Below are 15,621 nucleotides of genomic sequence, written 5' to 3'. Positions count from 1 at the left end.
AGTACAAGAGTGTTCCATTGTCTATGGGGTAAACTACTTAAACTACTTCAGAATAGAAAGTGTAACTTAAATGTTATATTAGTCAGAGTTCTCTTGCGGGACAGAACTAATAGGATAAATGTATATATAAAGGAGATTTTATTAAGGAGTACTGACTCACACGATCACAAGGTGAAGGCCCACAATAGTCTGTCTGCAAGATGAGGAACAAGGAAGCCAGTCCACGTCCCAAAACCTCAAAAGTAGGAAAGCTGACAGTTCTGTCTTCAACCTGTGGCCAAAGGTCCTAGAGCCCCTGGCAAACCACTGAGTCCAAAAGTCCAAGAGTCCAAAAGCTGAAGAAGAACTTGGACTCTGATGTTCTAGGGCAGGAAGCATCCAGCACAGGAGAACAATGAAGGCTGGAAGACTCAGCAAGTCAAGTCCTTCCATGTTCTCCTGCCTGCTTTATTCTAGCCATGCTGGCGGCTGATTAGATGGTGCCCACCCAGATTGAGTGTGAGTTTGCCTCTCCCAGTCCACTGACTCAAATGTTAATCTCCTTTGGCAACACCCTCACAGACACACCCAGGATCAATACTTTGCATCCTTCAGTCCAATCAAGCCGACACTTAATAGGAACCGTCACATATGGATACATGAATTACCTTTCATCTATACTCCAGGGGTAATTACTCAGCATCTGAACAGAAATTTATAATCAGAGGTGGTTAAAGAAAATGTTTTCTATTTTATTATAATAGATACTAAGTCTTCATTAGCTAGCATAAGGCATTGTAGAAATAATTTTCCACAGATAAAATAAATGGTGTTCAAAAAATACAGTCACCTAAAAAGACTGAATGGATCCCAGCACCTTGCTTGGAAGTATCAGAATCAGGCCAGATTCTATGGGGGTGGGGCCCACATCCAAAACTCATGCCCTCTGGGCACCCCATGTTGCAGAGGACTCTGTCATAAGTTCTATCTCAAGGTTGGCTGATCTCAGAGTTCGTGCAGGGAACTTGATTGTTGCCTGAGGACAGAAAGAGGAGATCTCACAAGCTAAGGAGAACAGGTATGCAACTGTTTGTGTAATAAAGCACTGGCCTTTGTCCATAGTTCCTGGGAGAGATACTCTGAGTCCTCGGAATTTCCTGAATAATAGGGGCATCTTTGGTATTCATGAGGCTTTTTGGATTGCATCTGATTTACGCTGATGAGACCACTCAGAATGGGAACTGGTCACCAGAAAGACCAACCATGTGATCTCAGGAGGTTAGGAGTTTGAGCCAGTCTGATCTCCAGGGAGGGGAGAGGGGCTGGTGACTGAGTTTAATCCTTGGTCAATGGTCTGACTAATCATACCTATGTCAGGAAACCATAATACAACTCTGGACAGTGAAGCTCAGAGGAACTTTCTGTTTGATAAACACATTGATGTGTCAGGAGGGTGATGCGCTCTGATTTCATGGGAAGAGGGTGTGGGATCTCTGCATTTGGCACCCTCTCAGATGTTGTCCTATGTACCTCTTCATTATGCTGGTCCTGATTTGCAGCCTTTATAATAAAACTGTAATTATAAGTCCAGCACCTTCCTGAGTTCCAGGAATTGTTCTGGAAAATTGTCAAGCCTGAGAGGGGTTGTAGGATTTGTAGCTAGTTAGTTGGTCAGGGCACAGGTGGCCTGGAGACCTGGAATTACAGCTAGCATCTGAAATGGGGACAGTCTTGCTGGGGACAGTGCTCCTAACATGAGGAATCTGATATTAACTCCAGATGGTTACTGTCAGAGTTGTACTGCAGGACACCCAAACTATCTTTAGCATGCTTACTAATAAACAGTTGTCCACTTGGCAGAATATAGCCTTACCTTCATTTTGACAGACCAACTAGTAGTCTGAGGCTGGGCTTGTATAGCCCATACCTAGCTCTAACCTGAGAGGCTGCCGGTGTCCACCATAACAACCTGACAGTTGCCAAAGGGACAAATTTGCTTAGACCAGCCTCACAACCACACACAGAAATCCCTCCTGGAAGTTCCAACACCTGTAAATAGCAGCATGATTTCTAGGACACTGAAAGCGGGGGCTGGTATTTCTGTTTTCCTGTTCATATGGTGGTAGCTTGTGGCAATAGTATAAACACATTTTACAGTTCACTGGCTTTCAGCTTTGGAATTATGTAGTGTTTTATTTTTTCTGGGGTATTTGAATTCAAAATTTGCTTATACAGTGATTTTATTAGAATTTTTTGTGACACTATTTTAAGGAAATAACAGTGCATAAATGCAATCACATTTAATTCTGGATATCAATGTTTTCATCTATAAACAGAGAGAAAAGTGAGAATGGCCCTACCTATTTGTATTGAGGTTCAAAAAAAATGAAAGAGCTTTGAAAACTATATACATGATTTCTCTAATGGAAAGATTTCCTTATTTTTGCATATTGGAAACGATGCTTAGAATAAAAAAGACTTTTTTTTTTTTTTTTTAAGATGGAGTCTTGCTCTGTCACCCAGGCTGGAGTGCAGTGACATGATCTAGGCTCACTGCAACCTCTGCCTCCTGGGTTCAAGCGATTCTCCAGCCTCAGCCTCCCCAGTAGCTGGGACTACAGGTGTGTGCCACCACATCCAGCTAATTTTTTTGTTTTTAGTAGAGACCAGGTTTCACCATCTTGACCAGGCTGGTCTCAAACTCCTGACCTCAGGTGATCAACCTGCCTCGGCCTCCCAAAGTGCTGGGATTACAGGCATGAGCCACCGTGCCCAGCTGGGACTTTTGTTTTATAAAAGCAATTTATACTCAGAGGTGGAATTATTTTCTCTCACAACAAATGCCCAGGTTTGGGACCCACAGGATGAAGGCAGGAGGGCTGAGCATTTGTGTATCTGGAAACCTCACCTCCTCCTGGATGCTAAGGGTAGGGGTTAGTGATTTGCTGTGCTGAGCAGTGCGGTCTGTCTCCTCATCCAGGAGCTGCAGTGAAATGGCCCCACATTGCCCTCTCTGAGAAGGACTAGGGGACATTCTTTGCAATGAATGGGCCTGTGTAGTCCCTCCAGTATCTGGGCAGGTAGAGCTCAGGGAGAGAAGGTGCAAGCTGACAACGGGCCCACATCTCTCAGATCCAATGCTGCCTTCTGGGCTTTCTGGCTGGCCAGGGGCTGGCAGGGAGAGAGGGGCTCTGAGGTTGGGTGCCCAAACCCAGCATCTTCTGGGGACCTCATCCGTTCCTGCCCTGAATTGTGCTCCAGGCCTTAGTTACAGGAGGAAGCATTCAGCAGTCTGTGACTCGCTAAGTTCCTGCCCCCAGCAAACAGTGGTTATGGAAGTGGAGTTATTGCATAGCTCCCTGGTCCTAGCCACGGTGCTGGAGGCTTGGCTTCCAGCCGAGCAAGAGTCCCACAGTGTTGAAGAAGCCACTAGAGCGAGGCTGCCCCGTGCGATCCAGAGATCATAGATTGGGTTGTTAGGGACTCTCTTTTCCTCCTTTCATCCTTTGATCATACTTACTTGAAGCAACTCGTGAATTTGTTTCCCTTCTGAAGAATACATCTTCCAAGAGAATGTTCATTTTGTGTGTGTATGTGTGTGTGTGTGAGAGAGAGAGAGAGAGAAAGAGAGAGAGAGAGTAAAGGGGTCTTGAAGGCCTGAGAACATTTTCATCAGACCCCTCAAATTTTCATGACAGTTTTAAGGCTAGCTTAATTCTTGTTCTTGTGTATACGATCTGCTTTTTATCTCTGGAAGCTTTTTAAATGTTCTTTGTGGCTTGCTGTCTTCAGTACTCAGGGGAGGGTTTCACTAGTCCTCCACTGGCTCTCCATCTATCATGCAATTCATAGAACAATTGATAGAACAAGCAGACTGCCCTTACAATCACCCAACTTCCCTCCAAATTCTAGGTGACCCCCATCCCAATGTGCCCGGGAGTGATGGCTTTCCTGGGACACGGGACTTTCAGTGCTATTACCAGGAAAGTCTTAGGCAGGTCAGAATAAGTCGGTCACCCCACCATACTAGTCCTTTTCTCCACTGGGCACCAGAGACCCTGATCCACTTAACAGATTCATTTATTCAACAAATGCTTAGGGAGCCTTATTTTGTTCCAGGCTCTTGGAATACACAGTGAATAAAACAAAGATCTTTGCCCTCACTGAGCTAACATTAGAGCCAGAGATAAGTGGACACAGACCATAAACAATGACCGTAATAAAGAAGTAATCTGTATAGTATATTAAAAGCTGATAAACCTATTAAATATTACAAACTGTAAAAAGCATTATAAGCTTTTCAGGATGCGTGGTTGCAATTTCAGATGGGATTAGACCTCATTGAGTGTTGCAGGAAGTCAGGGACCCCTAACGGAGGAACCAGCTGAAGCCATGGCAGAAGAGCTTGGATTGTGAAGATTTCATGGACGTTTATTAGTTCCCCAAATTAATACTTTTGTAATTTCTTATGCCTGTCTTTACTGCAATCTCTGAACATAAATTGTGAAGATTTCATGGACACTTATCGCTTCCCCAATCAATACCCTTGTGATTTCCTATGCCTGTCTTTACTTTAATCTCTTAATCCCATCATCTTCGTAAGCTGAGGAGGATGTATGTCAACTCAGGACCCTGTGATGATTGCATTAACAGCACAAATTGTAGAGAATGTGTGTTTAAACAATATGAAATCTGGGCACCTTGAAAAAAGAACAGGATAACAGCAATGTTCAGGGAACAAGAGAGATAACCTTAAACTCTGACCACCAGTGAGCCTGGCGGAGCAGAGCCATATTTCTCTTCTTTCAAAAGCAAATGGGAAAAATATCGCTGAATTTTTTTACTCAGCAAGGAACATCCCTGAGAAAGAGAATGCGTTCCTGAGGGTGGGCCTCTAAAATGGCCGCTTTGAGGGGTGGCCGTCTTTTATGGTTGAAGCCGTAGGGATGAAATAAGCCCCAGTCTCCCGCAGCGCTCCCAGGCTTATTAGGACGAGGAAATTCCCGCCTAATAAATTTTGGTCAGACCAGTTGTCTGCTCTCAAACCCTGTCTCCTGATAAGATGTTATCAATGACAATGCGTGCCTGAAACTTCATTAGCAATTTTAATTTCGGCCCAGTCCTGTGGTCCTGTGATCTCGCCCTGCCTCCGTTTGCCTTGTGATATCTTATTACCTTGTGAAGCATGAGATCTCTGTGAGCCACACCCTATTCGTACACTCCCTCCCCTTTTCCTACACTCCCTCCCCTTTTCCTACACTCCCTCCCCTTTGGAAAATCGCTAATAAAAACTTGCTGGTTTTATGGCTCAGGGGGCATCACAGAACCTGCCGACATGTGATGTCTCCCCCGGACACCCAGCTTTAAAATTTCTCGCTTTTGTACTCTTTCCCTTTATTTCTCAGACCGGCCGACACTTAAGGAAAATAGGAAAGAACCTACGTGACTATCGGGGGCAGGTTCCCCCGATAATTGAGAAGATGACATGTAAACAAGGACTTGAAGAAAGTGAGGGAGCTATGTGGATACAGGGGGAAGAGCATTCCCAGGTAGAGGAAATAGCCAGTGCAAAGGCCCAGAGGCAGAGAATGTCTGGCATGAGCCACTATTAACAAGGAGGTTACTGCAAGTGGGACACACGCACGATTGAGACTAGTAGGAAAGGAGGTCAGTGTAACGGGAGGCAAAGTAGTATAAGGCTGGTTGACCACAATGAACACCCTGGTTTCTTTTCTTTTCTTTTTTTTTTTTTTTAGACAGAGTCTTGCTCTGTCGCCCAGGCTGCAGTGCAGTGGTGCAGTCTTGGCTCACTGCAACCTCTGACTCCTTGGTTCAAGCGATTCTCCTGCCTCAGCCTTCCGAATAGCTTGGATTACAGGCACATGCCACCAAGCCCAGCTGAAACACCCTGGTTTCTACCCTGAGTAGAATGTGAAGTTATTGGAAGGCTTCGAGCAGGGGAGTGACATGCATTGAGTTGAATGGTGTTTCCTGCCCCCACCTCCAAGAAGATATATCCACACCCTAATTCCTGGAACCTGTAAATGTTACCTTCTTTGAGAAAAGGGTCTTTGCAGATGGAATGAACTTAAAGATCTTGAGATAAAGACATCATCTTAGATCATCTGGCAGGCAAAGTCCAGTGACAAGAGTCCTCATAAGAAGAGAAGGGCAGAGGGAGATTTGAGACAGAGAGGAGAAACAACGCACAGAGGAGAAGGCATGGTAAAGATGGAGGCAGAGACTAGAGCAATGGGGCCACAAGCCAAGGAGCGTCAAGGATTGCTGGAAGTCACCATGAGGCAGGAGAGAGGCGTGGAAGGGATTCGCCCTTAGAGCCTCCAGAAGTAATCAACCCTGCTAGCACTTTGATTTTGAACTTCTAGTCCAGAACTCTGCGAGAATAACTTTATGTTGTTTTAAGACACTCTATTTGTGGTAATTTGTTAAGGAAACCACAGGAAACAAATACAGGAAGCCAGATAGCAAGGGGCCCAATATGCCAAACTGAGGAGACTCAGGGTTCTACTCTGAGGGGAGCTGGGAGCTCCTGGAAGGTTTTGAGCAGAGTAGCGACATGAACCTGATTCTTGTTTTAAATAGTCAGTTAACTTACCCAGCATATAACCCTCCTCCCTCACACATTTTTCTGCCGGGTGATTGGATACATAATTGGCTAGACATGGCCAGAGGCCGTCTCAACTTTCAGTTCAATTTCACTCCTTCAAGGAAGCACTCCTTTGGATACTAAGCCTCTAAACTGGCTGTGTCCATTAGAACTGGATTTGGCTGCATTTAAGAGAAAAGCTGGCCAGGGACCGTGACTCCCACCTGTAATCCAAGCACTGTGGGAGGCCGAGGAGGGCGGATCATCTGAGGTCAGGAGTTCAAGATCAGCCTGGCCAACATGGTGAAATTATGTCTCTACTAAAACTACAAAAAATTAGCCGGGCATGGTGGCGGGCGCCTGTAGTCCCAGTTACTCAGGAGGCTGATGCAAGAAAATTGCTTGAACCCGGGAGGTAGAGGTTGCAGTGAGCCGAGATTGTGCCACTGCACTGCAGCCTGGGCGACAGAGCAAGACTGTCTCAAGAAGGGAAAAAAAAAGAGAAAACCTAGTAGTAGTTTAAGTAGGAGAGAAGTTTATGTCTCTCTCAAGCAATAGAAACCCTGAGCTGGGCAGTCCAGGGCTAGAATGCGGCTCCATAGGCATCAGGGAATTAGAGTTCTTCTGGTTTTTCATCCTATTGTCTTTAGCATGTAGTTTTTAGCTTCAAGGTTGCCTTATGGTCCAAGAAGACAGCTGTAATTCCAGCCATTATTTGAAAATTGCTCAGTCAAGGAGAACAGAGGAGCAGAGCATACTGGTTACACCTCCAAGAAGAATGCAACCTTTCAAAACAGATTTCCTGGAAGACACAGTCAGTTACTTCTGCTCACATGTTATTGGCCACCCTGTTTTAAAGGAAGAAGGGATATCACATGCCATCAAGAAAAAGTCATGGGAACCACCACTCAAGTTAACAGATAGAAAGAACACTTCCAGCATTCCAGAGGCCGCTTCCTTCCCTGTCCAAGTCACCACCTCTCTCCGCGCCTCTCTCCGCACCTCCACCAAGGTAACTATCAACTTAACTCTTACTGGAATTACACCTTTACTTTTCTTTAGAGTTTTATTACCTGAATATGTACATATTTTTAAATATTAAGATTTAGGTTTGCTTATTTGTTTGGGCTTTACATAAATGGAATTATTTAACAATAATTTTTAAAGCTTGCGTAGTGCAGAAAGGGGAGAAAGGATATTAGGTGGGCAACTAGTAATCTCCGCTACTTCAGCAGAACCCAGAGTTAAGGTTCTTTCAACCATTGGTTTCATTAATGTATCTTCATGATTTACCTGGATCCTGAGCAAAGCCAGTCTATTCCATGGCATAAGCCTCCCTTAGTATTCTAGGAGAAAGTATTACAATTGCTTATCACCATCTTCCTATCAATCTAGGAAGACCAAGTGTTTTTGGCAGTACTTCCTTGCTCATTGAAATTTTTAGTATGCTACATCTAATAATTGTTAATATGGTTTTGTTGAAGTCCGCCATCTTGTTATTTGTTTCCTACCAGTCCTATCTGTTTTTATTCTTTTGTTTAATCTTTTCCTATCTTCTTTGAGGTTAACTGAGTATTTTTAGTATTTTTTCTATTAGCTTTTGTTGCTTTTTATTATAATAAACAACACGTAACATGAAATTTACTATCATAACCATTTTTAAATGTATAGTTCAATAATGTTAGCTATATTAACATTGTCGTAAAACAGAAGATCTCCAGAAATTTTTCATCTTGAAAATCTGAAACTCTCTATACCCATTAAACAAATCTCTTCTGCTCCCTCCTCCAACCCCTAATGGCTACCATTCTACTTTGTGTTTATATACATTTGGCTACTTTAGATAATGAATGTATGTGTAATTATACATTATCTGGCTTTTTGTGACTAGAGTATTTCACTTAACAAAATGTCTTCAAGGTTCATCCATGTTGAAATCGTATGATTTCTTTCTTTTTAAAGATGAATAATATTTCATGTATGTGTATATCACATTTTCTTTATCCATTCGTCAACGGAAATTTTAGTTGTTTCTATAGCTTGGCATTGTAATAATCTGCAATACTGCGATGCTCCCAAAATACCTAGGAGTGCAGATACTTCTTTGAGATTCTAATTTCAATTCTTCTGGATATATACCCAGGAGTAGGATCATTGTATCATATGGCAGTTCTATTCTCAATTTCTGAGGAACCTCTATAGTGATTCTGCAGCAGGCCAATCACTTGAACCCTGGAGGTGGAGGTTGCAGTGAGCCGAGATTGTACCACTGCACTCCAGCCTGGGCAGCAGATTGAGACTCCATCTCAAAACAACAACAACAACAACAACAACAACAAAAAACTATTAATTACCTGGAACTGAACTAATAACGGATTATTATAGTTTTTACTGAAATATTGCTGATTCTTTTTTATGTTTTGTTTTCCAGATTTAAGGGAACTTTTTGTAAAGCTATATATAGTTTACAACAATTTGGTAAATTATACTTTTGTAAATAAAATTAAAATATTTACATTTTTTCTGCTGACCTGATCCCTCCAGAATTTGGAAACTGTTGTTGAATATTCTTATTTTTTATGGCAGTATAATTATTTGCATAAGTTCAATAAGGATCTGTTCTTGCAACAGTACACAATTGGAAACATTGGTTATACTATCAAGGCTATGACTGAAACGTCATGTTTTCTGACATGAGCAGCCATCTTTAAAGAACTAGGGTTGACTTTCTGTAGCCAATACATCCTTTGAGGGGTAAAAACTGGCCTGGTACCTTGAATAAACAGTTTACATAGTTGTCTCACACGTAAGAAAGGAATCTCACTTCCTGGCAGGCCCAAGATCATCAGAATATTTTGGGGACCTTGAGGAAAAAGGACTTCACCTATATATCTGCAGGTATTTCAGGCAAAGTTTGATGGTGAGTTCTTAGATTGGCTTCTTAGCCTTGAGAGGCTTTTAAAAGTCCCATCTGAGATTCCTTATTAAAAGTTCCAGCAAAGCCAACTTAAAAGCACCTATTTAATTATCACTATTCTTACTGCACTTATATACATAAACAGGCCAAGTTTAATGAAACTATTTTTCTTACAAATAAACTGATCTTACTGTGATTATTTTTTGTAGAAATGGGGGTGACCAAAGAGAGAAATTTATGTTTCAGAAGAAAACTATAGTTCACCCATTATTAAATTCTAGCTCATTGTTTTTGAGCATCTGTAAACTGGATCTTGAATTCTTCTAGGTTTCTCCAATATCTGGCACTGACTTTCCAAACTAAGATTTTCAAGTTTCCTCCCACTCTTCTGACATAGAATTACTGAAATTAAAACTGCCCTTTCCTGAAGCCCTGAAAGCAGAAGCTGGATGACTTACTATAGAATTCAGAGAAGTCACCATAATAACTTATGAATAAACAACCTTCATGTCTGTTAGTGTATGCATTACTCAGAAAGTTCACTGAAACACATCATGCAAACTGCAAACCAGGAAAACCTGTCAGATTGCCATTGCCAGTCTCCACTGGCAATGTCAGTCACAACAGCTTAATTCCAACTGAAGATGCTTCAAATCCAGCATCTAGAAATCTCAATTGGCTGCTCTCCAGACTCAGAAACTAGTTTATAGACTGCTTCAAACATTAATCTTTATTTTTTTGTTTCCCTAGAAATCCATCGTATTCATACCTATTTCCTTGCACCATACAGATGCCTAACTTTAATGGGAACTCATCTGCAACACCACCTCCTAAAATGAGGTCACAGCTTTTTCATTGGACTGACCTATTCCCAGGTCCCTCACCAGTCAGCTACTAAATCCATTTTTCTCTCGACACCCACCACCTCAGCTTTTAGTGTGTGAAACTTCTAGGGAAGTTTCAGACAAAGGAAATGAAAGAGTTTGGGAGATACCATCCCAAAATACAATGCTTTGGTATGCTGATTATTTTGAACTAAGGACATGAGGAAGGGTGGATGCAGGCAGAAGCTTTCTTGAGCTCCCCTTATCTGCCTAAAGATGAATCCTCCAAAGGGAACTCAGATGTCATAAATCTCCTGCCCCAAAATCTTACCACCAGGGAAGATTAACTTGCACCAAAGGAGAGGAGGCTGGAGCTTGACACCATGTCCAGAGATACTATAACCTATTCTTCTGAGGGCTGCTCAGAGGCAACATTTATTACTTGAGAGACTTTTTATCTGCTTAACAAGATAATCTTTATTCACCATACATTTCCTCCATTCATTCTTCCATAACTTGTGTCACCACCTTCCCCAGAAGCCCTAAGCCCCATTTCTTTCTGTAGCTCAGGGTGCTATATAAGCTTCAATCACCTGATCCTTCTTCAGGTCTCATATTTTTAAGACTCCTGTGTGTCATATGTAATTAAATATGATTTTTCTCTCATTAATCTGTCTCATGCTAATTTAATTATTAGCCCAGCCAAAGAATCAAAAAGTGTGAATGAAAGCCATTTTTCACTCCCCTACACCACCTTTGTCGATTATCAATTGAGTGTAAATGTGTTGGTTTATTTCTGGCCTCTCTATTCTGTTCCTTGGGTCTATGTGTCTGTTTTTATACCAGTACCATGCTGTTTTGATAGCTATAGCTTTGTGGTATGTACAAAGTCAGATAGTATGATGCTTCATTCTTTTTATTCAAGATTTCTTTAGTTATTCACAATTCTTTCTGGGTCCATACACATTTTAGGATTTTTTTTCTATTTCTGTGAAAAATATCATTTGAGTTTTGATAGAGATGACATTGAATCTGTAGATCGCTTTGGGTAATATGAACATCTTAACAATATTAATTATTTCAATCCATGAACATGGACTATCTTTCCATTTATTTGTGTATTCTTCAATTTCTCTCATCAGTATATTGTCATTTCAGCATACAGATCTTCTACCTCTGTGGTTAGATTTATTTTCAAGTTTTTTTTTTTTTTGAGACAGAGTTTCGCTTTTGTCACCCAGGCTAGAAAGCAGTGGCACAATGCAACCTCCACCTCCCAGGTTTAAGTGATTCTCCTGCCTCAGCCTCCTGAGTAGCTGGAATTATAGGTGCTTGCCACCACACCTGTCTAATTTTTGTATTTTTAGTAGAGATGGGTTTCACCATGTTGGCCAGGCTGGTCTCAAACTCCTGACCTCACGTGATCTGCCTGCCTTGGCCTCCCAAAGTGCTGAGGTTACAGGTGTGAGCCACCACACCCAGCCTATTTTCAAGTATTTTGTTCCTTTTGATGCTATTGTAAATGAGACTGTTTTCTTATTTTTATTTTTGGACTGTTTATTGTTACTGTATAGAAACACAACTGATTTTTGGATGATTTTATATCTTGCAATTTATATGCTCTGTGTGTGTGTGTGTGTGTGTGTGTGTGTGTGTGATCTTTAGGAGTTTGTACATGTAAGATCATGTCATTGTCAAACAGAGATGGTTTTATTTTTTCCTTTATAGTTCTCTTGCCTAATTGTCTGGCTAGGACTTCCAGTATGTTGAATAGAAGTGTTTAAATCGAGCATCCGTATCTTATCACTACTCTTAAAGGAAAAGCTTTCAGCTTTCCACCACTGGACATGAAGTCAGCTGTGGGCTTTTCAAATATAGCCTTTATTATGTTGAGGTATTTTCCTCTTTCGCTACTGACCTTTTAGTCGAAACTCTTTGTATTTTTTTGTTGTTGTTTAGTAGTTACTCTGAGGATTACAATATGCATCCTTATTACAGTCTAGTTAGAATAAATATTCAATCACTTTACATTTTGCTCTTGACATCTGACTTTTCCCATTTCATAAATTTCAAAGAACTTCACAACAGCTTAATTCCATGCAAACATTCTACGCCTTTCATTTAGGCTGTTGTTTTCACATCTTTTAATTCTTCATAAGTCATCACTCGCAGCATAGTGTTATTCTTTTTACTTTAAGCAGTTATTTTTAAGGACATTTATAAAAGAAAAACATAGTCTTTTATATTTACTCACATATTGATCATTTATGAATTTTTTTCCCTTCCTGTGTATATTAATTTTCATCTTGTGTTATTTCCTTTCAAAGGACATTCTTTAATATTTTTTTGTGGTACAGGCCTGTTGGTAACTAATTCTCTCATCTTTTGTTTATCTAAAAATGTCCTTATGTCATCTTAAATTTTAAATAATATTTTTCCAGATACAAGGAGGGTTGACATGGACCAACAAAAGGCCAGCAGGGCTGCAAAAGCTGGGATGAATTAATAGGACCAACAAGGGGAGATGTCGGCCAACATGGGCTGACTTGGGACCTCACTCTCAAATTGCATTGATTCTACAGCTAGAAACGACCTTAAAGCTTTGTCACTTTTCAGAGGTGAAAACTGAAGCCCAGAAAGGCAGTTTCTTCAGAATCACGCAATTGCATCATACCAGGATATTGACTCTGGAATCACGTTTTTTTTTGTTTTTTTTGTTTGTTTGTTTTGTTTTGTTTTTTTCTGAGACTCTTTCCCTTCCATCTCACCTGTCTCTCCATAAAGGGGAGGCACCAAGGTGCTGACTAATCTGGACAGCACATTCCTGAGAGCTCATGCATGTCCCTAGAGAGACTTGCAGCAGCTTTAGGACAAAGGTTGTTTCAACTTCTGGGGTAAATTTTTCATATTTTGCATTATCTAAGTGAAACCCCTGTGGACAATGACTTTACAGTATTGCCAACCCTTGAAAACAAGTTACAATAAGCACTTATAAGCATTAGGTACTGATAACCACTCCCAAGTGAAGACATCCAGATTGTACACACATAGGTTTTGGATCACAAGACTTTGGGCACTTAATGTTAACCACCTGTCTGACATATGGCTTTTACCTATTGCTTTTTAGCTTTCATTTCCAATCTTTTTTAGGTTAGATGGTTCAAGACCTGGAGTCTGGCTTTGAGCAACCCTAGGATTACCTTGGTTTGAATTCCATCCAATATGTCTCTTTCTTCATATATTGGTATGTATATTAAAGATGCATATTGGCAATCATTTATTGATCCAAAGCTTTAGAGACATTGTCTAAACATGGTCATAAAACAATATGATCATAAACATTATCATAAAACAATGATGCCCCCACCCCAGATACATCACAACAATCTTTGTGGAGCCTTGGGAGCCTCTGGGGACCTGTGGACACACTAATCTGAAGCAAGTTACTTCTGAGTTGACACCCACAACAGCTCAATGAGGCACTCAGGGAGGCATATTTTGAGTGTACACTTGTTAGTAGTGGAGAAAAGTGGAAGTCCCTCTTATATTCATCTTTAACATTTGGCGTGCTTAACCTCTCCCAAAGTGAGCTTACAAGCTATCCCAAAGTGAGCTCAGAAGCCATCCCAAAGTAAATCACCTGGACTTGCACTGTGACTCCAGCTTCACAGTCCAGACAATCCCTGAGCCTCTCAGGAACTCACAGAGCACAGCTATCTGGGCCTCCTACCTCCATGGGCCCTCACCAGGGGAAGAAGTTCTCCTTCTACCACATGTGATATTCAGTGTATAGGATGCCCATCAACCCATCAGCATGCACCTGCCTTTTCCCCTCCCCTCCCCTCCCCTCCCTTCTCCTTCCATCTCCTCCCCTCCCCTCCCCTCCCCTTCTCTCCCCTCCCCTCCCCTCTCCTCCCCTCCCCTTCCCTTCCCTTCCCTTCCCTTCTCCCCTTCCCTTCTCTTCCCTTCTTCCCATCCCTCCCTTTCCCTTCTTCCCATCTCTTCTCTTCCCTTCTTCCCTTTTCTTCCCTTCTTCCCCTTTCTTCCCTTCTTCCCTTCCTTCCCTTCCCTCCCCTCCCCTCCATTCCCCTCCCCTTCCCTTCCCTTCTTCCCTTCTCTTCATCCCTTCTTCCCTTCCTTTCCCTTCCCTTCCCTTCCCTCCCCTCCCTTCCCCTCCCCTTTCCTTCCCTTCCCTTCTTCTCTTCCCTTCCCTTCTTCCCTTCTATTCTTTCCTTTCCTTCCCTTCCCCTTCCCCTTCCCCTTTCCCTTCCCTTCCTTTCCCTCCCTTCCCTTCCTCCCCTCCCTTCCCCTCCCCTTTCCTTCCCTTCCCCGCTTTTCTTCCTTTCTTCTCTTCCCTTCTTTCCCCTTTCCTTCTTCCCTTTTCTTCCCTTCCCTTTCTTTCTCTTTCTCCCTCCCTTCATTTCCTTTTCTTTCTTTCTTTCTTTTTTCTTTCTTTCTTTTTCTTCCTTCCTTCCTTCCCTCTTTCTTTCTTCTCTCTTTTCTTTTTTTCTGTTTATAGCAACAATACCACACAGCTCAAAGAAAAAAGAATAGCATTGTTTTCAAAGTAACAACCATTTAGGATAAACTCCCCTTTTCCTTATTTTTCAATAAGAAAAAGAAATTTAAATTTAGTTATAAAAAGCATTACCTCTTATTGGAAAAAAGAATGCTGATCCTTGGCCAAGTCCGCTGAGATGGGAGTGGTAATTTGGCCAATGTGTTTCTCTTTTGCAGCATAATTTAAAAAGTGACATGGTGATCCTGTGTTTGGGCTTGACTTAAATACAACAGAAAAAGAGAAGGAGAAAAGACACAAGCAGAGGGCAGAGGTGGAAGAGGGATTTTGGGGTTGACTGAGGGTGGCTGGTGTCTGTCTTCCTTCCCTGGAAAGTTTGCCCGGAGCCTTCAAGTTTCCTCAGGAGCCAAGCGATGTTATAATACTAATAACATCTAACATTTGTTCAACACTTGCTATGGACCATGCATGTTTTACGTCTTTTTTTTTGAGGCAGGGCCTCACTCTGTTGCCCAGCCTGGAGTGCAGTGATACAATCATAGCTTACTGCAGATTTGAACGCCTGTGCTCACACAATCCTCCCACCTCAGCCTCCTGTGTAGCTGGGACCAGGCACATGCCATCATGCCCAGCTAATTTTTTAATTTTTTACAGAGACGGGGTCTCGCTGTGTTGCCCAGGCTGATCTCAAACTCCTGGCCTCGAGCAATCCTTCCACCTTGGCCTCCCAAAGTGGGGCACTGCACTCAGCCATGGGTTTTATAAGCCTTCACAT

At 42.0% G+C, this 15,621-nt stretch overlaps 1 protein-coding gene across 1 annotated transcript in view; it reads left to right on the top strand.

The window, feature by feature from the left end:
- ENPP6 (ectonucleotide pyrophosphatase/phosphodiesterase 6) overlaps positions 1 to 15,621 on the top strand; it is a 169,861-nt gene that overhangs the window by 32,581 nt on the left and 121,659 nt on the right. The gene's annotated exons all lie outside the window — the stretch shown is intronic.

This window comes from Pongo pygmaeus, chromosome 3 (assembly GCF_028885625.2).
Source record: "Pongo pygmaeus isolate AG05252 chromosome 3, NHGRI_mPonPyg2-v2.0_pri, whole genome shotgun sequence".
NCBI classification, from domain to species: Eukaryota; Metazoa; Chordata; class Mammalia; order Primates; family Hominidae; genus Pongo; species Pongo pygmaeus.
This window is presented reverse-complemented; position numbering and strand designations above follow the sequence as displayed.